Source organism: Lissotriton vulgaris, chromosome 1_1, assembly GCF_964263255.1.
Source record: "Lissotriton vulgaris chromosome 1_1, aLisVul1.2, whole genome shotgun sequence".
In the NCBI taxonomy this organism is placed as follows: Eukaryota; Metazoa; Chordata; class Amphibia; order Caudata; family Salamandridae; genus Lissotriton; species Lissotriton vulgaris.
In genome coordinates this window covers 482,247,380-482,269,234 of record NC_141685.1, presented here as the reverse complement: position 1 = coordinate 482,269,234, position 21,855 = coordinate 482,247,380, and the positions used below count along the sequence as shown (strand labels likewise).

Here is a 21,855-nt window from a genome sequence, read left to right as displayed (position 1 = left end):
ACGAAAGATGCATCATTATTCTTCTAAAGACATTGAGAACCCTCAGAGGTAGATGAGCAGAACAAGAAGCAGTTAGCACATTATGTGGCCATTTCCCCTTACTCACGTGTGCTAATTCGAAAATAACTCAGTTTGCCACCAAGGGCGCAGTTAATGATAAATGAGTGCATGGATAGGTCCACTCCAATTGAAAGACTCTTTCTTTCTGGACAGTGTATCTGTAGGAAGCCGGCTCTGTATATAGTATACCAAAAAGAGGTATAGTGTGCACAGAGTCGAGTGAGTTCCCAAAGGTATGGCAGCGGTTAAAATAGTAGAACCTTACTCTCAATTTAGTGGTAGCTGGGCTGGGCAGTTAGGCTTATCACAAGGTAGTTTGAATGCATTTGTCGTACCCACTCATACAAGGCAGAAACACACACTCAATTACTAACTTCAGACCAATGTTTTGTAAACATATTACTTCAGTTACTTTTAGTTTAGGAAAAAAGTTGAACTCAGGTACAGGCAGGTAATACTTTCAAAAAGGCTGTAGGAATACTTTATGGTCTGGGAAGTACTTTGTATTGTCGATTCGAAGCAGTAACAGTTAGTGCTGGTACAAGATAGACAAATGCAGGTGATCAACAGAATACAATGCAATCCTAAGGAAGGAAAACAGTATTGTAAATCAGCACAACTTATGCTGCTAGTCTTCGGGGGTCAGTAAGACCTTGGGCAAGGGTCAGTTTGTGCTGGGCACTGCACCACCAGCGGCACTGTGGCAGGTCGGGTGCAGCGTTCAGTATCTCCGCCATAGCGGTTAACACCAGCAATGGTGTTCCGCTCTAGGGCTCAGCGGAGAACAATGGCGATAAATGGGACTCAGTAGGCTGCCAACGCCAGGACAGTCACGGTCATCATCAGAGAGTCACTGTAGATCGAAGGGAGTGACCACCAGCCCAGCAGTCATGGTCGTGGGGATAGAGATGCGCAGTGGATGGAGGTGTTACGTCGAGGTTGGGCCGTCTCGGACAGGCCGTGGTCAAGCAAACGGGGCAGGAGGAGACTTACAGGGCCACTTGGAGGAGGGTACAGGCTCCCAGGAATGGAGCTGTGATAAGCCTGTCTGCGCCCGCCAAGCCCGTCTGCGCCCGTCCGCGCCAGACCGGGCTCAGGGGCCAGCCAGGCTGGCCTTATCATCACATATTCGGCTAATTCCTTGAGGGATCTACAGTCCCCTAACCTCTCTGCCTCCTCCTCTACCATCAGACGCATCCTTACGACTGGTATTGCCCCACCAGATCGGCACTTCACCAATCTGGTCGCATCCCCCAGTCAGCCCATACAGAGCAACACCACCATTAGAGTTCTCTATCTAAACACCCGATCCTTAGTAAAACATCACGCCGATATTTTCATCCTTCTCTCTAACGAAAAACCTGACGTCCTCCTGCTTACCGAAACTTGACTGACTGCGGACTCACTCCCTGACATTCTGGCAGCCCTCCCCCCAGACAATTACATCCTCTGCGCCGATCGGCCAAGAAACCGCCCTGGGGGGTGGGGTAGCGGCCATAATCTCCAAACACCTGAACTCCAACTCTACTCCATCCATCTCTCTCCTGGGAGCTGACAATCTTATCTTTAGCCTAAACACGGATAGCGGGGCCTTAACTTTTCTTCTTCTTTACCGCCCCCCTCAACCGATGCCATCTTTCGCGGACATTTTGTCCGATCAACTGATTAACCTCCTCACTTCCCCTCCTAGATTCGCCCTTTTCGGCGACCTAAATTACTGGTTTGATGACATCTATGCCGGGCCCCACGCCTCGGAGGTCTTTGAGGCCCTCACCAGTCTCAACCTGTCCTAACAAATTACTTTGCCCACACATATTGAGGGCCACATTTTAGACCAAATATGGACCCAAAACCTTATTCTTTCCCTCCCCTCCGTCCCACCCTGTACTTGGTCAGATCACCATTTAATAGACACCACTCTCACGATCAGTGGCAACTCCCCCACCCCACTGATGGCAGGAGGTCTATCCCGCAAATGGAATCCTTACGACGCTGAAGGATTTCTCGCGAACCTCTCAGACACCCGCCCTGTCCCCATATCATGCACCAACGTGGATAAATTAGAAAATGACATCTCCCGCTGGCTGCAGTCAGCCAGTGATAAATTTGCTTCTTTATTAAATTTCCCCCGACCAGACATCATAACTCCCACAGATGGTTCTCAGATGACCTCAAAAAACTTAAACTGAAGGTACGTCAATCAGAAAGGGCATGGAGACATAACTACTCCGAACCAGCTAGATCACAATACATCTCAGCTCGCAGAGACTACAAAACTGCCATAGTTTCTGCCAAATCTACTCATTTCTCTGACAGAATCTCCTCCTCGGACAACAAATCCAAAGAAATTTTCAAAATTATGAACGAACTGACATCTGACAATAGAACTCTTCCAGGCCAGACCCCCACTCAAGAAACTTGTGACGCCCTCAACCTTTTTTTCGTCGAAAAAATCAATAAAATTAAGGCATCGATCTCCACTGTCCCTCGGATCACCACCCCGGCAACTCCCTTTAATAACCCTTCTGCCCTTACCGAATTCCCCCCCATCAATCCTATCTCCCTAGTACAGCTTGCGTCCCGGATAAAATCAGGTTCCCCGAACGACGGCTGCCCACCCTCAGTCCTGCGAAGAGTATGTCATTCCTTACCTGAATGCATTTTACCTCTCTTGAACAACTCACTCAGTACAGGCACTGTCTCGAGACCCTTCAAAGAATCCATCCTTGTCCCGCTACTAAAAAAAACAGGCGCGGACTCAGCGGAACTCTCCAATTACCGCCCCATATCGCTTCTGCCTTATTTCTCAAAACTCCTCGAAGCACACGTTACCAGATGCCTCTCAAATTTTATTGAGTCCTCTTGCTATTTGGAGCCTAATCAGGCCAGCTTCAGGCCCTCATTCTCTACTGAAGCCGTCATCCTAGCTGTCCTCGACACGCTGAGGAGAAATGCCGACTCAGGAACCCCCCAGGCTCTCGTCCTCCTGGACCTCTCGGCCGCGTTCGACACCGTTGACCACAACATCTTGCTCAACCGTGTCGAACAGGCTGGCATCCAGGACTCTGCCCTCAGCTGGATCCGGTCTTTCCTGTCTGACAGAACCTAAGCCGTTCGGCTGGGCCCCTACACAGCACCTAAGACCTCCACAACCTGCGGAGTCCCCCAGGGCTCCTCCCTGTCACCTTTATTGTTCAATCTGTACCTCCGGCCCCTACTCCACTCACTCCGTAACTGGGACATTACAGTTTTTAACTATGCCGACGATTTGCAGATCATTTTTCCACTCAACTCCCCCAATGCGATAGACAACTTTCACTCAGCCATGCTTCATATCCAAGATTGGATGAATTCCAACCAATTGAAGCTAAACCCCGGGAAAACCGAGCTTCTCCTCCCGGGCTCCAGCCTCTCCTCCTGGGGAACCCAGTTCTGGCCCATTGAACTGGGCCCCCCATCGACCCCTTCCACCTCTGTAAAAAGTCTCGGCGTAATTATCGACGTCGAACTCTCCCTCCGACCACAAATTTGTTCCGTGATCTCATCCTGCTCCTTCCAACTCAGAAAGATCCGGAAGGTCAGCCACCTGCTTCCCACACCTGCCCTGACTCAGGTCATTATGTCTCTTGTGCTCTCCCGCCTGGACTTTTCCAACTGCATTTATCACAGACTTCCCAAAACCCTCCTCCACCGCCTTCAGGTGGTCCAAAACCAGGGAGCCCAGATCATCTTTAACTCTCCAAAATGGTAATCTGCCAAACCCCTGATGTACAAACTTCACTGGTTACCAATTGAACAAAGGGTGGCCTTCAAGTTGGGCTGTCTCACGTTCAAAGCCCTCAACTGCCCCAGTCCTGCCTTCCTGGCTTCCTTTATCACTCCCTACTGTCCAAATCGCAACCTTCGTTCTGCTCATCTTAAATCACTCGCCACACCCAAAATCAGAACTAACAAATTTGGTGGACGAAGGTTTGCCTTTTTGGCTCCGAAACTCTGGAATTCCCTTCCCCTGACCATCAAATCAAGCAGCTTCCTCCTTCATTTTAGGAAGCTGCTTAAAACTTTTCTCTTTCACCCTCCCTGCTAACCCTGCAAAAAACCTCAGTTTGGGAACCAATGTCCTATAGCGCCAGGAAACTCATGGTGTCAGCACGCTCTACAAATTCTATTTAATAATAATAATAATAATAATAAAAAGCCTGGGTGTTTGGTCAAGATGATCCCTCTAGGACGTGGAGACCGTCCAGCTGCAGTGGTTTCTTCTGAAAGAGCACAGTTGCATCGACACAAGTGGCAGTCCTCTAACGCTGCGGTTGTGGTTCCTTTTGTAGTAGTGAGTGACATCAACACAAGTGTTGGTCCTCAACTACTACAGTCTTTGTACCGGTAAAAGCAGGGGACTAGCACCTCTAGGTAGATTCTTGGAGACTGTATGAAGGCTGGAAGGTCTCTGGGTTTTTTTTAAGCCTGGCAGGGTTTCTGGAAGGAGAGTAGGTCTAGTTGTCGAACCGGCTACAGGTGCCAGGGTTCTTGCACGGTTCTTTCTGCAGCGGTTCAGTTCATGGTTCGGCAGCGCTCGTCTTCTGTCTTCTTTTGGTCCGTCGAATCTGAGGAACAAAGTTCAGGGGAGCCCTTACATACTAAATGTAATGGCGTTACTGAGGTCGGGCAGTAACCAAAGGCTACGGACCCCTGGGGTGACTCCACCCTTTGGGTGCCCCCTCCCTTTGGGGAGAGAGGCACATCCCTGTTCCTATTGGACCTAATTCTCCAATTCATGATGGAGAATTTCTAAGAGATTAGTTCACCGCAGCTCCTGGTGACCCTAGGGGTTTGCCAGGCAAAGGTGGCAATACTACTAATTTTCCCACCTGTCCTTCCATAAAAAGTGGGGTCTGGACATGGGGGTGGGGTTCTCCACTAATTGGGGCTGCCCAAATCAGCACATCACATGGTTAGAACCTTTGAGGCTCACTGCCAAGTATTACTGTTCCTGCCTGAGCAGGTTTTGCTTCTGATCTGTGAGAGTACAAAGGCTCTCACCCCATGAGGTCATAAACCTGTCAAGTGGTGGCTGGCTGGCGGTGACCAGTCAGCCAATAAACTAGTGGTCAGTCATTTTTCAGGAGGCATCTATAAAATGCCCTGTAGGTAATTTATAATAAATCCATCACTGACATCAATGTGGGTTTATTATGCTGAGAAGGTTGATACAAAAAGGTAGGTACCACTGTCCAAATAGGGACCTTTGCTTCTAGTCAGGGTAGGAAGGATGCCCTTTTAGATAACCCCTGCTCACCCCCATGGTAGCTTGGCACGAGCAGTCAGACTTATCAAAGGCAATGTGCTAAGTATTTGTACCAACACTCACAGTAACACAGTGAAAACACCACAATCTGACTCTACAACAGTTTAGAAAAATAAAGGTATTTAATCTAAACTACACAAGACCAAAATGACAAAAATCCAACATACACAGTTAAAGAATATGGTTTCAAATGAGCCGCTGCGTCACGTTTTAGCCAACAGTACCTTTAGATGCAACAAAAGTTCCAAGTGAAAGCTGTAGCGTTGAAAAGCAAGTGATGTGTCACTCCTGGGAGTCTGGGGAGGCGATGCAACAACCCACTGGACGCAGGGGGCGTGTTGCAGTGACTCCCATCTGTATGGGGAGGGATGCGGTACCTTGCATGGATTCCGGTGCACAGGTTTTGGTAGAAGCGGCTCGCAAAAGGTACGATGCGACGATCTTCGGGGCAGGGACGATCTCCGGTGTGGCGACGAGGCGTGGTTCATCGATCTCGTCAATCTTCTCCTCTCGCAGCCCCTCGATGCAATGGCTCTGCGACGACTCTCGCAGCGACAGGATGCGGACCATAAGCATGCGATGCAACGATCTCACCCAGTGACGACAGGCTCTGCGACGATACTTGCAGCGATGGTAATCTTCCCGCACCAGACTGGTGCATCCCGCAAACGAAGGATACGATGACTCTGGCAGCGGCAATAGGCGCTGCGACGATCTCGGCCTTTGTAGCGGCGGGAATTTCCTCGCACTGACAGGGATGCGCTCCGCAAGAAGAGCGATGCATTAAAACTTGCAGAAAGTCTTTAAAATCTTGGTTCCCAGCTTCCGAACTCAGGTACAACTTTCAGAGGCACCACAACTGACCCAAGCACTCTACACAAACAGGCCAAGGCACACAGAAAGGTCAGACAAGAGAACAGCAACTTTCTAAAAGTGCTGTTCTCAAACACAGAATTTAAAAACCACCATTCCTAAAAGATGTGTTATTAAATTCTGAGTTCAGGGATACCAGACTTTTATGTCCTACCTTGCTCCTATGGGAAGATATGCAGGTAGCCACTGTAGCCAGCATTCCCCATGATAGCCTATGGCCAAGGTAGCCTCACAATAGTGAAAAACAAAAATGGCTGTCATTCACTACCAGAGCATGTCACCTCCACTAGTACATGCTCTACCTTTCCCATACACTGCACCCTTCCCAAGGGGGTACCTTGGGCATTCCATAGGGGTGACCAATGTGTACAGAAAGGGAAGGGTTAGGCCAGGTCAGTGGGGACACTGACCAGGAGGACATGGCAGTTCACAACCTGCACACAGGCACTAGGGTGGCAGGCCTGAGACACCATTTTAGGGCTACTCACTTGGGTGGCACAATCAGTGCTTCAGGCCCACTAGTAGCATTTGTACCACCAGCCCTGGCACACTCAGTGCACTTTACTAGGGACTTCTTGGTGACATAAATATGCCAATCATGGATAACCAATTACAATAGCACTTTACACAGGGAGCACTTGCACTTTGACACTGATCAGCAGTGGCAAAGTGCCCAACGCATCTAAACCAGCAAAAACAAAATCCAGCAAAGTGTCAAAAATACAGGAGGCAGGGGCAAAAAAGACAGGGGAAACCATGCCAAAGATGCCAGGTCTAACACCCAGCCCATGTATCCAAAATGGCTTTACTGCACTTACAATGTCTGTGAAAGTCTTGGACACTATACGGGCATACTGCTCCTGCAACAAGGCCCTCACATGTGGTATGGTGCACCCTGCCTTAGGGTAACTTACCCATGCCACAGACAGTGTTAATGGACATGGCACACATGGATGTGTGCCATGTCGATGCTTGAGTTTGGCCTGCACCAAAACACGCAGTCTGCAATGGCTGTGTTTGGGTGATAAGTCCAGAGGCCTTCTCTGGTCACAAGGCCCTTTGGTAGCAGTAGTACCTTTTACAAGGGACTTACATGTGGCCCAGAGGTGTGCCAGTTGTTGAACCAATGGTACAGTTTAGGGATAGAACACAGGCACTGTAAGCCTGATTGACAGCGACCCAGTACACACTCAGTCTAAGGAATCTGTCAAAAAGTGTGTGGGGGGCAGTGTAACAGAAACAAACTTTCCTACAGTGTCCCATTTAGAGAAGAAATATTTCTTCAATTGAGGCTCTCACTGACTGTCTAATGGCACTCACAGCAGTAGATGACACTTTAATGAGTGGCGGGTAAACTATTACCCTCAAGATATTTTCCTTCCCTGACCTTTAGAAGTGGAGGGCTCATTCTGCCCACAGGATGGGCACAGTTTGAGACTGTACTCACCTTCATGGGTTACTTAAGTTTACCTTCATAAATAGGCTGCTGATAAATACTGGCTTGGGCATGGGGGTAATTAAAAGGACCTGGTACTTTTCAATGCCTCTTTGTAAGTAGAGTCCTGCGGTAGGTGCCAAATATATTCAACCTTCAGAGAACATTCTACCAATGCCTCATTTACAATATGCATGCTTCCATAGGTGGAAACACGGAGGTAAAGGAGATTCCCCCATGTGCATAAAAGGGAGAAGGCAAATCGAAGGTTTTTGAGGAGGTTGGGGCAAAGGTTTTATGTGCGGTCTTCATAGCACTAACACATTTTTCTAAGTTACAAAATATCCTTGAGGAAAAAGAAAACATGTCAGTTCCAGCATCTGGCACGATCAACAGTATTGTTGTGCTTAGCTGTCTTTAATAAACAGGGCAGGTTTTTTAAAAAGTTTGCTAAATAAAAGTTTTGCAAGTCTTCTTAAAAGCATCTTGTTTTAGCAACTCTTTTTAAGTGACACTTTAAGATACCACTGCTCAAACTTGATAACACTTCATCAATATTCAAATCCACCTGTTTAAGAACTTTAGTTTTCCTCTCAATAACTGAAAGATGATGTCCACGTGCAGAGAAGGCTAAAATGTCAAGTTGCTCCTGCTGTAAACTAATCAGGGGTTGTAGCAATTATACAAAGTCGTCCACATACAACAAAGTTGAAACCTCCCTATATCCAAATTTAGGAGGAAATGTAACACTTTGGGCCTCATTTCGATGTTGGGTACCATTGCTTCCGCCCAATATCGACTAGGTCCTGTGACCGAACGACACCTAGTCAGCGGTCCCGGCCAACCCATTACAATGCGACCGAACACTGTTCGGTCGCATTGCACTTTTCTCAATGGTAGCTCATGTTACGGCTGGAAACCGGCCATAACACAAGCTCCCATTGAGAAAAGGGAGGTGCAGCTCATCCCTGCACCTTGTGGTAGGCACCTCAAGGAGTGCAGGGATGCAGGGGTGCAGGGATCAACAGGGAGGCACCATAGGTGCCCCCTCGACCTCCTATTGTGTTTTTATCTAGGAACCTGAATCAGTATTACCATTTTATGCCCTAACACGGCTTTAATCAATAAATATCCCTATAATGGCATAAGAATCAGATCCATATTTCAGTAAATCGCCCTTGCAGCCCAAGGCACGGCAAAAGCTACTTCCTTAGATTCCTAGAAAGCACAACGAGTTCTTTCAACACGTCAAACCTCCAGCAACCTGGGAAATCCCCGCTTGCTTTGTTTTGATTTGTAATAGAACTCCTGCGAGCACTGTAAGAACGGCCAGTTCTTAGTGACATCTTTTTTGACGTCTTATGTCCAAACCTTACGTCAAACTCGGCACCTTTCAGGTATAAATATACCAATGTTGCCTTAAGCAAACACACGGTGGAGGTTTTGGAGCAGAGCAGCTAATCTACTTGCCGAGAGCCCAGCAGACGCGAAAAGCCCACGGACGCTGCCCCTCCTCTTTGACGTGCTGAGAAAGACGCTGTCTTTTCTCCTGCTGAGAAAATCCAGCTCTGCCGTTTCCAGCCTACCCTTGCGGGTGACTGGGATATCGAGTCCTGAGAGAGAGATACCAGACCTCCTACATTCTATTCCCAAGGTACAGTGCTGACTAAACCCTTAGAGAGAATTCTTGAGTCAGATTCTTGGCAAAACCTACTTAACTCAAATTGCTACTTACTTACTTCTTCCCACGTATTAGGCTTAGGTCAGGTACACCGGGGTGGGCGTATTTTAGAAGCACCAGTTGAGCATGTTAACCTATGTATATATGTATATATATTTTATCCATTTTAAAGTGTCTTATGGCTAAGAAACCATACCAATGCTTTTACAGTATTATTTCATAATACTCCTTTTACTGTACGTACTCTACTTTATATTAAGTATTGCGATTGTGGCAATTAATTTCTCTTGCATGAGAAGGAAGACTGCTCAATGAATAATATCTTTTATTGGAAACGCCCGTCTCTCTATTCTCTGCACTCTGGTGAAACTAAGAATGCACATCTGACTGAGTGAAATAGCTGTCTATTGTTTTCACACGACTCTAGAGATTTACTCTTATTCTGAGAGAGCAAAATTGTCATGTTTATGCGGTTGTTGGAAGCTGAATCCCTTCTTGTCTGAGCCAGGGAAGCTGATCCCTTCCTATTCATTCAAGAAAGTTTCCAGTGACCTCTGAGCTAGCTGGCGCAAACCTAAATTAAGTTTAACATAGTGAGTAGAGACCTAGAAGACCTCAGTCCTATGTCTACACAGCTGTTTATGTTATTCCAATGCGCAGAGCCTATTGGGAAAATAGGAACTACACTACATGGCGCCCAATGTTTGGTAAGGCAATAAAACTAACGCAAGACGTTAGAGTAACTCAGTCGTGCTTTTTCACGCAGACCCTTTTTCCCGTAAATACTCCAATAGACGTCTGGAGTGGGTGAAAGGTTAAAATCCGCCGTAACTTAGTAGGAAGAGATTCCTATGTAGAGTTTTTGGTTTAGTCGACTTTGAAGGATACAGTGTTCCAAAATATTGTGCACCTAATCTTTTGTTTTCTTGGAAACCTGCTCTGTAAACTTTTATTAAAACAATGTCAAATAACAGCGACAACAACGAAACCGATGAAGCCGCAGTAGATGCAAATCAACGGGGTTTCGATGTTACAGGGTTTAATGAAAATGAACCGGGTGCAATTATCATCCCGGCAAACATAAGAGAAATAATAACTTTAAAACTTATAGAAAACGGACTGACATCACGAGGTGGTACAGTCATTTTTGTGGTAGAGGCACACGAATATCGGCAGACAGAGGTAATCTATTCATGGATAAACTTTCCAGCGGCAAACGCTACAACACACAAATTCCACTATTACAAAATAGAGGAACCTCCGGATGAATACACTCCTTTCGAGGATGTGGAAATTCCACTAAATTACCAAGAGCACCTGCTCTGGTTTAAAGGCGCCCTAAAACATAATGATCACATCACCAGGCTCGGTCCACTAGGTAGACCAGGAGCAACGTGGCCGGTTCAAGCCAGCTACACACCACATCCAGACATCGAAAAAATGTCAGACAAGGAACTTTTAGCCCAGCTAAAATTTCTAATCAAAATTCACAGACAGTTAGTCCAATATGTAATGCGGACTGCAACAGTCCAACCAGCTGTCAACATTCCACAGCTGACCCCTCATCAGGGGAACACAAATAAAATTACACCACAGAACATACAATCATGTCTTGGTAAAACACCCGCAAAACGGCACAAATTCCATTCTGGCTAGCACAGAAAATAACTCAAATAGAGGCGGTATTCCCGAATACTACCCCTAGTGAGAAACACAGAATTCTGACTATATGCCTTCCAATGGGGTCGCACCACATGTGGAGGACTGTGACACTTGGGGCACAGTCTTTGCTTCCATTTACACAAAAAACACATGGTGTTCAGTCTCTGGCGGTAATACCAGATGTGCTAAGACAGATTCAAAATGAATACGGTCCAGAACCTGCTTTAACTCTTGGTATGAAATTACTGAAAGACTTCAAGCAGGTCTCGGCTATATTATTAGCCAACATAAAAGGAGAAGCAGCATCTGTGGCGATCTGCCAAAAATTGAAAGAAACAGTTGGTGACTTTCTCTTCACTTACATTGATCTTCTGTCTTGGCAACATCTATGTCATGATGCTAGTGATGAACTGTCTTGCCTATGGCAGGAACTTACTCATTGGGAAGATCTTCGTTTCCCTCTTAAAGGGTGCTGTTTTTGGAAGTGAGTTCCATATTCTGGGGGCTGCTCCTGAAAAAGCTCTATCATATGTTCTCTTCTTCCGGAAGATGGGTGGCCTCAGCACTAGCTCCTTGGCACTTCTGGCTGGTCTGTTTCCTCCAGATAGTCCAATGTTCTGGGCAAGGTATCTTGGTGTGTTGTAGTGGAGCGCTTTGTGGGTAATACATGCCATTTTTAGCTGAATTCTGGCTTTGTAAGTTTGCCAGTTTAATGCTTTCAGGTGTGGCGAGATATGGTTGAATTTCCTCGATCCGGTGATAAGTCTTGCAGCTGCATTAAGGCATGCTTTTAGTGGTGCTGTTGACATTTTTGGTAAACCTGCTAAAGTTGTACATCCATATTCAATCCTCGAGATAACTAGTGATAGGACTGCCAGTTTGAGATCCACCTTGGAGATGAATGGTTTCACTTTTCTAATGTAGTTCAAATGAAAATAGGCGCTTTTTGCCATTGATTTGATGTGGGCTTTCATGTCTAGGTTCTCATCCAGCGTGATTTCTAGTGATTTCGCTGAGTCAACTAGGGTAGGGGTGCAATTTAACACTGATCATTTTGGACCATTCCTTCACTTCTGTGTGGTTCTTTGGTGTTGAGATTAGTAAGAGTTCTGTTTTTGTGTATTTAGCTTCAGATGATTGTTAGTTAACCATTGTAAAGATATTTTTAAGGCCTCATTCATTATCTGTCATCCGTGTACATTTGATAAGATATTTTGGATTTTCAGGAGAATTTCTGTGAGAGGTTCGACGTACAGGTTAAGTAGTGATGGAGATAATGTAGATCCTTGAGGGACTCCAATTGAGTTAGGGCATGATGGTGACAGTGATTGGTTGACCTGGAATCTTTGTGTTCAATTCTGAAGGAATGATTCAAACCGTTTTAGCCCATTTCCCGACAATCCCATCCTGTCATGGAGCCTGCTCAGTAATTTTTCATGATTTACCGTGTCAAATGCAGATGACAGGTCAAGTAGGATAAGTAGACATGTTCGATTGTGGTCTAGGGCCTGTAGTGCATCATCGACAATATGTAGGATCGCTGTTTCCGTGCTGTGTCCTGTTCTGAATCCCGATTGGCAGTTGTCCAGTAGCAAAAAATTGGCGATGTGTTGGCTCAGCTGATTCTGCACACATTTCTCTATTAGTTTGCCAAGTAACGGAATGTTGGTCACTGGCAAAAGTTATTAGGATCTGCTTGGTCCGCTGTAGGTTTTTTTGTTGAAGGGGACGACTTGACCTGTTTTTAGGCATTCTGGAAGGATCCCTTGGGAGAAAGAGGCGTTTATTATTTTCGTCCATATTGGAATCACGATATGGTTAATTTCTTTCAGGCATTTTTAGGGGAGCGGGTCATTATAGTGGTTATTTGGTTTGATATCAGATAGCGTTTTTGCAATGGTATTCTGGTCCACTAGTTTGAAAGTGTCCCATTGTGCCTTATTTTTTGCCCTATTATAGGCAGTTTTCAAGGTGGTATTGATCGTTGAGGGTGTTTGGTTGTCAAGGTTGTCAGCTGCTCTCCTAAGCTCTCTTTCAAGCGTGTTGGCCTTGTCGGTGAAGAATGTTTAGAATTCATCACAACTTAGTTGCGTTTTTGTATTTTCTTAGGCAGATTTGGCCAACTTATTGGATTGCTGTTTTAAGATCTTGAATAGTTTCCGTGGTCTATTTTTGGCGTTATTCAGTTCTGATCTAATAAATTCCTTTTTGGAGTTGAGGATCCTTTTGTTATATTTGTTTCTGATTTTTCTGAGGGATTTTAGTTCGGGGATGAGGGGTGTTGTCTCCATTTTCGTTCAGCAAGTCTCAGTTTCCGCCTGCCTTTATTCAGTGTCCCATTGAAACATGAATTTTTAAACTTCTCTGTGACTCTTTTCAGTTTTAGTGGCATAGTGTCGTTGACTATACTAGCTACTGCTGTAGTGTTGTGATCCGTTAGGTCGTTCGTATTCTGCAAGTTGATAGGTGGATTTAGGTTCTTCTCAAATCTTTCCACTAGCAGTTCCATGTTCATGTGTTTAGTGTCCCGCATCAACTTTTTGAGTTTATTTGGTTGTGTGGTCTTGTTCATTTTCACTGTGGGTATCAGGAAAGTTATGGCAAGGTGGTCTGACCAGTCGCACAGCTCAATTGATAGGATTGAAGTATTATTGTTTTTTTTTTAATTACCCAGTCTAAAGTAGCTCCTTTCGAGTGTGTTGGCTGTGTGCATGCTTGGGTGAGGTTTAGTTCCGCTAAAAAGTCCTTGAGAGCGTTAACCTGTTTGTCATTGCTGTCATTCCAGTGTAGGTTAAAATCCCCTAGGAATATGTTATTAGCGTCAGTGTTGGAGTTAGTCATGATGATCTCCATTAGCTGGTCTATGAAAGTCCCATTATTTCCTGGTGGGCGATAGAGCGCATGCAGGTTGCATCTTTGATTGTCTGCCGATCTTATATTGAGACCTAGGTGTTCACAGGCTTCAAGTGTGTCGGATTGTACTTGGCTGACCTCTATATTTGATCGGTGAATGCAGGCTATACCAGCCCCTGTTTTTTTAGTCTATCAAGTCTCACTATGTTATACTGAGAGGGCACTAGTAGATCCATGCATGGAGACTAGTTGCAAAGTTATCCCGCAATGAGCTCGGAATAGCTTCAAAAGCAGTGACATTCATATTTTTAAAGCATCAAACAACCAATTCATAAGTAGGTAATTCGATGCATATTTCCAAACATAAACATCTTCGTGCTTATATATAATGGAGACCGTAGTACCCCTCCTTTTCACCACATACCGATCAAGTGTAACATAAAGATGTGACTTTTTTTTAATACTTGGAAGTACGGTTGTTTCCTGTCAAAAAGTCCATCTGTAGATTTAGGAACAGCAGAAGTCAGGCTGCACAGGTAGGCCTGAAGCCACGGGTCTTTGTCAGCCTAGTGGATGGCACTACGCAGTTGCTGTTGCTAATTTTAGGAGGGACGGGGGAGTTTGGGACACACACACACACATACATATACATACATACTCACTGACACCCAAGCATTCACAAACACACGCGCACACAAACACATCCATTCACAACAATCATTACCAAATTTTCAAACATATACCCAGGCACCAAACATTAATTTAAAAAAGAAATCAAACTTACCTGTAACTCAGCCTCTGAGGTCCCAAGAGGGTTGGGACTGCCTTCCCTCATTGGCTGACACTAGGGAAGGCAGCAGTCCCAACATCACCACAGAGTGGGATGGGGTTGTGAGACTGCTGACTCCACTCCTCTCTGCGACACTAAGTCTTGAGCACTTCAAACGACAGTGCCCAAGTCCAAGGCAATCAGTGAACCTACCTCTGTCACTGAGGGGTAGGGCATCAAGGACCTTTGCTGAGGTGTGGAAATCACACCCGCCGGAGCTGTGACATCCTCAGCACAGCAAAGCTTCCTTCACGCAGCCAGGAGCCTGCACGTTTAGTGCATGTCTAGCCCCCTGCCTGACCTGAAAATTAAGAGTGTCGGTCAGGCCAACCTTTGCTCAGCCTGACAGGCACTGTTCTTGAGGGGCAAAAGGCTAGGGAGTGCAGCCCCTTAGTCCCAATGGACGGGGCGCGGCTGGTACTAAGCGTGTTGTAGTCTACAGGTGACATTTAACTGTCCGTCACATTGATATATTTCCTGCACTATAAACTGGAAAGTTAAACTTGCCAGTTAGGAGTATGCCAATGTTGCCATGTTTTGGGGGAAAGAGGACAGTGCCCCAGTGAGTAGAGTTACAAAACAGCTGCACCAGCCCACAATAAATGGGCCCGACCATGCAAAAAACCCACTTTACCACAAAAATGTTAACAAACTTTTTATCGGAATCATAACTACAATTTGTTGTTCAAATAATGCACTTCTCTACAGGCTCAGCATTAGGAATATGTTCTCTTAGGTTGTTGTGCTCATGATTAGGAGTCATGTCTTTATACTGTATTTATAAGACAACTGAAACAAAGGGTTCATTATTCATGAAAAAACACATTTGCATAATCTGATCAAGGTACGAAACATGAAAGAAGAGAGTTCAATCCTTTATTTAGGGTTCTGTTAATTATGAAAAAAACGATGACATTTTCAATGCCTTTAAACCTTGTGTTTTTACGCATGAGAAAACTGACTGAGCCAGAGCCAGGGCTTGGAAAATGTACCGCTAGACAATGATTGATAATTTTGTTTGAAAGCAAGTTAAAAGAGAGACCTACTTAAACAAATATTGGCAACAAAAGAGCATTTCCATTTTGTTTAGCATATCCACCCCGATGCAGCAGGGGGATTCATGACAGACGGACATGTGAACAGCCTATGAGATGCTTGGCTCTCCCGTCAATTACAGTTCATATTCCGCTCCAGTACTGCACTCCCCATAAATATGCAATGATCTGAACTGCTGGCTGTCTTCAGTGCCAGGCAGGTATGGAGGCCGCTACTCCCGTTACATTAAATGCGTTCCGCGGAGGCGGGAGATTGCCTGATTTATCTATGAATAACATTACAGCCTGCCTTTTCCAAATGACCCAGATACAGCATTCATCCAGAGAAGGTATTTAATAGCATATGGGGCACTTTTACTCATTAACAGAGATACCGGTCACTCAACAAAATCACAGGTGTAATATAGTGCCTCAGATGGAATAAGTAGATCCTTTTTAAGAGAGGGTTTAAATAATATCCTTTTACCAGATATGCACATAAAGATAAAACTGCAGAAAGAGTAGGAAAGTAGTACAACATGTGGACACGTATGGCTTTTTTAGGTGACTTTTCAGAGTTAACATAAATGTCCAACCTGCAAGGAACAGTGAAATCGCTCACGGAGATGACTTTTTTTCTAGCAGTAGCATATTTACCAGTATGGCCTATAGTGTGCAACTGACTCAAAATGACAGAAACCATGCTTGATGCGGGAAGGGGAGTTTGAACATATCATTCGATTGTAGAAGACCTCATACTGTGCCCAGAATGTTTATATATTGACAATCAGAAGCAAAAGGACCAGATTGACACAATTTTCCTTTAGTTTTTAAGATGGACTGAGAACTCCAGTTTACAAAGAAATCTTCTTAGCTCAATTTAAAAGTGCATCTCCTTTTTTCTTGAATCAGAACATCTATTCTTGTGTCTGCCATGAATCAGGTTTTAATAATATACAAGACTATAGGTGGGGAAACGAATTACTGGTCATGGACAGTTGTTCAAAATTATCAAACTACAACAAGGTGTAGTAGGCAGAGCTTTGCCATTTATTTTGATTTTATATGACCTGAAGTGCAATATCATTCTCTGGCTCCAGGAAGTCTCAGTGTAAAGAAGGTGCTGGCACGTGGGGCATTGGGGCAGTCGCGGTGTGGGTTGTGCACTATTTAGGTTGTTTTCAAATCTCTATCTGGCACCTGAGAGTTTCCACAGCAAAGAAGGGGGTGGGAGGAATGGGGGCGGAGCTGCCAATGGTGCATCAGGTGTAGTAGCACTGGGGCCAGAGCCGCCCACTGAACCCTGATAAGTGCTGTATTTTTCTACCCAACAATAGTCTAAGGGGCCATTTTCCTTGTTTGCACCAGGGCCCAAGAGCATCCGTGCTACACTACAGGCTGAATTATATGCTAAAAGACACCATTTGCACTGGCTGCCCTGATCCTTTATAAAAAAAACAGCAGCAACTCACTTTACACACATCTCCACAGTTCAAAAAAATAGTGGAGTTAAAATTTGTGAGACTTCATAACTTATCACAACTCAGCACATCCTACATAAGACTACAACAAATTCACTTTTTAATAATTCGGTACATTTGTGCACAATCGCTTATCAAGAAGCACTTTAAGGATGTAATGTAGAAATATGGGCCAGATTTACTAACATTTCATGGAACGCAGTGCAGTAAGGCAACTTGTTGTGCGGTGTTGCATGAAAGGGAGAGAGCAGAAACGGGCAAGATCTACTAAGATGTGGTGCACTTCTGCTCTCTCATAGAGCGGCTGTACTTCCGGCAGACTAGCACAAATGCAGGCACCCTTGCACCATGATGCAAGGGAGCCTAGTTACAAGGAGAATTCTCTCTCTGCCTGAAGGGACACCTTCCTGCACCAAAACAATCCCTTGAGGCATTTGTCTCTTGCTATGTGAATGCAGCATACACAGAAAGAGGACACGATTTTTATGACACCATCCCTTGGGAGGCATGGCAATTTCAAGCAATGCCAGGTTTACAGACATTGGAAATCTGGTATTGTTTGAAATGCATGGGTGAATGCACAAGAACGCCCCTGCTCCTTCATGGAGCGGCTCCAGAACAAAATGTAATGCAATGCAGACCAACCCAATGCTTTGCGTTACATTTCTCTATAAAACCACGAAAGGTGTAAATAGCTCCTAGCATTTTGCGTCATTGTCTTTCTTCTAAATGACTTTAGTATTTTGGGCTTTAGAATTTTCTAATTAATGCCCCTGATCATTTTACAAGTGGATATACATGAGAATAATGTCCGTTTTTAAAATCTGGATTCATCAATGAGGCCCATTCTGACGCCAGCACACAGCAAGCAGTCAGCAAACTTATATAGCCTGCTATTTCTTGAACAATAAGTCAGAACCAGCATCGTACTCTACAGCCAGCACTAGAGGTCGCCTCTTGAATGCCCACGACCTCACTGTAAACTTCAAGACAGGGATAACAGCAAACATTTTAATTCATAATGTTCATCTTTACAAAAGTGATTTCTGAACTATTCTGAAATGGAATATTTTGCTAGGAGTGAGCCGTTATAGAAGGCTACCTTCATTTGCAGTATGCACAGCCCCCTTTACAAGCTCCTCATGGTCTGTTGCCATGGAGACGCTCAGCTTAGAACAGACTTTGAAATTGAAGCATCACCCTATTCGGCTTCCGTTGCAGTATAATATACACTAAGGGATGTCGTTGGAGAGCAGTTACCTGTGTTTAAGAGGTCACACGTGTGCTTCCTAATAGGAGCCCGGTGGCAAAGGTACAGGAAGAGTGTCATTGAAGCTGGAATCAGCAGTTTTAAAAGTGCCATACATTGCACGCTTCTCATGAATTATCCATGCACAGCCTTTTAAGGCGCATCTTGTGAAATGCTGCATTACAAGCAGCAGACTCTGGCACACGTGTGCCATTCCGACAGACCACGACTCTGACCTTTATCCTGTAATGATATACTGGCAACGTGTGCCCAGACCTAGCGACAGAAAGATAGCATTTAATGCAGTTAAATCAGAGAAATGCTGCAGACAGTGTTTAAGAACAACAATAATATAATGAGAGAGATGCCGTCATTTTCACACAGAGGTAACCAAACATATAAAATCACTCAGAGATGGAAAAGTACCAACATCTGTAAATGCAGCCAAACATTGTTGGCCTCCTTATTGCGGTCTGAGACCACCCAAACATCCTGCAATGTAATGCCCACGCTGATCATAGGATGGGGCCATTGACTGAGTGGTCACAGACTCAAATCCCAAAAGGTCTACTCCGCCTTTCATGCTTCTTAGTGTGATAAAAGCAGTACCACTGAGGTGGGTTACACTAAATACCTGTTATCTGTCAATGACAGCAAGAGACCATCACATCGATGAATACGTTCTCTACAAACACATTTAATATGTTAATCATTTCACTGGTGTATGAAGAGCTAGATACTATTGAAGGAGTTTTCACAAGGACAGATCACACAGTTGGGGCCGACTCTTTTTGATGATGGTGACCTCTGCTGGTTTTGCAATAAAGCACATTCCAAAACATGGCGTCTCCTCATGATGACATAGGATCTCTCCAAAACGAAGATTGGGGCAGCTTCATTCACTGTTCTAGCAACTTTTTGATATGAAGAAGGCCAATGTCCAACCCGGAGGAGTTGAACTACAACCAAGCATGGGTGCCTGAAATGACATACAACTGACAGATATAAACCTCCATCAGGTGTGCAGCCTCTTCTGTAGTACCGATAGCACACTGGTGTACATACAGCGCTACCTTAGGCGGGTGTTCCCTTACATGCATGGGAGTGTTGTGCCATGCAAATGAGGGAGCCACTTTGCTTCCGTGCCCGCGCCGCCTTTTTTATATGTGCAGGCAGAGAGTCAAAGAGGTTGCCAGGAGGGACTGTGACTGTGAGCCACAGAAGGGTCTCCGCCTAAGGCAGTCTCATGGAGCAGTGAAAGGGGGTCTAATTGACCTCTCCAGATATCCCTTTGTAGGAGGTGGCTGCAGTCACTCACTGCACCCAACTGCATGGCTACCTCTCTTCCCCCTTTGAAGTGCAGGTGGGGGCTGCACAGACGAAGAAGGGGCGACTAGTCAATAAGCATCTCTGTAATTCACTGATGCACTGCTCTGGGGCAGCACGAGTTTTCACCTTCCCTGGGGCAGCACATTTATTGCAATATAGCACACTGACAGTTTGCACTGGGCGCACCTGTTTAAAGGTGCTCGTTTTGCAAACAGGGGCAGTGGGTCAGATACTTATTAAGGGCTCAGGACAGTCTCATACTTTGCAACAATGTTAACATTTTTGGAATTACATCGAGATCTGGAGTGGATGAACAATTTTGAACATAGAACATATCCAATGTATCCATGCTATAGAGTCAGAGATCACTTATTTTGACGTTGACAAGCCATATGGGACACAGGAGTAACCCCTGGTAGATCGCAAGACTGCGGGTCGCTGAATGAGCTGAGGAACTTCCAGCCCCCACACCCAGAACCCGACAGCAGTGCTGAGAACATCATTGACAAGTATCTCTTTACAACCGGCAGTTTGTCCCTATTTTTCAAAACGCTTAGTTCGGGAGCAGCTACTTGCTCCACTATACACAATCCCTTCTCGAGAGGGTCAGACTCGCTTGATATGCTTAATAACTTTGATTTTCGGTCCAGCCCTGTCCTGCTCCACTGGCTCGAACAGCAAGCCATCTTGCAAACCTGCAATAAAACTCATTTCCATCCAAGTAATTTGTAATTGAATTCTAGACATTTTTCTTAATAAAAATGGTACTTGCTAAATTACACCAGTCTGTAAATTATACAGTAGGACCATTTCTGAATTGTATTGGGCAAGGGAATGTGCTGCTAATATGTGCATGAATCCCACTGCGCATAATATCCAGGATTCAATTTGCCATAATAATGACAATTTCCTTGCTCTATTACCGTTCCCTCAGCTCACCTCATCTTGTTTGATTCTAACACATTAATAGTCAACAATCTTTGAAAGAAGACTCGCTTACTCAGATTACTGGTTTAATTTCACCTTCCTGTTATTTTCAAGATAAAGTTATTCATTGAATTAATATGAACATATTATTGTGCAAAAACATATTTCAACATCAGCTAACATCAAATCTATGACTAGGAAGAGAAATGCACATGTCTAGGAGAAAACAAATCTTTTCTATGTGGATACGTCTTTCATGTTTTAGGTCTAGCGTTCGCCAGTACCTTTTTCTTTTAATACATAATATATATTCTATACATACTTGCTTACAGGGACTTTGAATTAGCTATTGCATCCACTGTTCTACTGCAGGGTCATTCCCGCTTTGCTACCACTGCATCAGTCAACGCCTGACCTACTGGATTTACCAGTACTTGTAGTAAACTGTGATTTAGTGTAAAAAGAGAGAAAAACAGAACCACCCGGTGACTATAGAAGGACTCCTACTTGCACACATACTACAATAACACAGAACCAGATCAGGAGGATAAGCATTCTCTTACACCGTCGCTCCTACAGCGTGGAATAGCCTCTCACTTCACATCAGAGACTACGCCTCTATTTTTGAATTCCGCAAGAAGCTGACTCTTTAATTCATTAACCTACCACAGGTAGGGCTAGGAACACACCCCTGCTCAGCACAGGATACCCTTGCGAATGATAGTGCACTTTACAAATACACACATAACATAACAAAGCAATAGTAAAATAGGTCAAATTGAAAGTCAAAAAACTCATTTGAGACAAAAGCAGGCCAAGTGCTGACATCACCAAGTCAACCTGCAGTGCCAAATTTCACCAAGCTTTGAAGGCCAGAATGAACATTGACATCGACCATGCTTTGGAAGAGAATGGCCAGACTCTGGGATGCTAGTTGCATTTGTGACTATTGTTTACACACAAATTTCATGAGAGAGTCCTTTGTAAGTCTATGTGTAAGTGGGATACCGTGGAAGGCATGCCAGAAATGGGCACATCATCCATACTTTTTGGTGTATGGCAAACAAATTCCAAAATATGCCCTCATATTGATCACAGGATTGAAACACATCTGTCATCAATTAAAAAAGCTTG

General features: G+C 44.8%; 1 protein-coding gene across 1 annotated transcript in view; it reads right to left on the bottom strand.

The window, feature by feature from the left end:
• The window catches only part of LRRC7 (leucine rich repeat containing 7), a 1,701,172-nt gene that overhangs the window by 1,150,908 nt on the left and 528,409 nt on the right, over window positions 1-21,855 (bottom strand). The window lies entirely within an intron of this gene.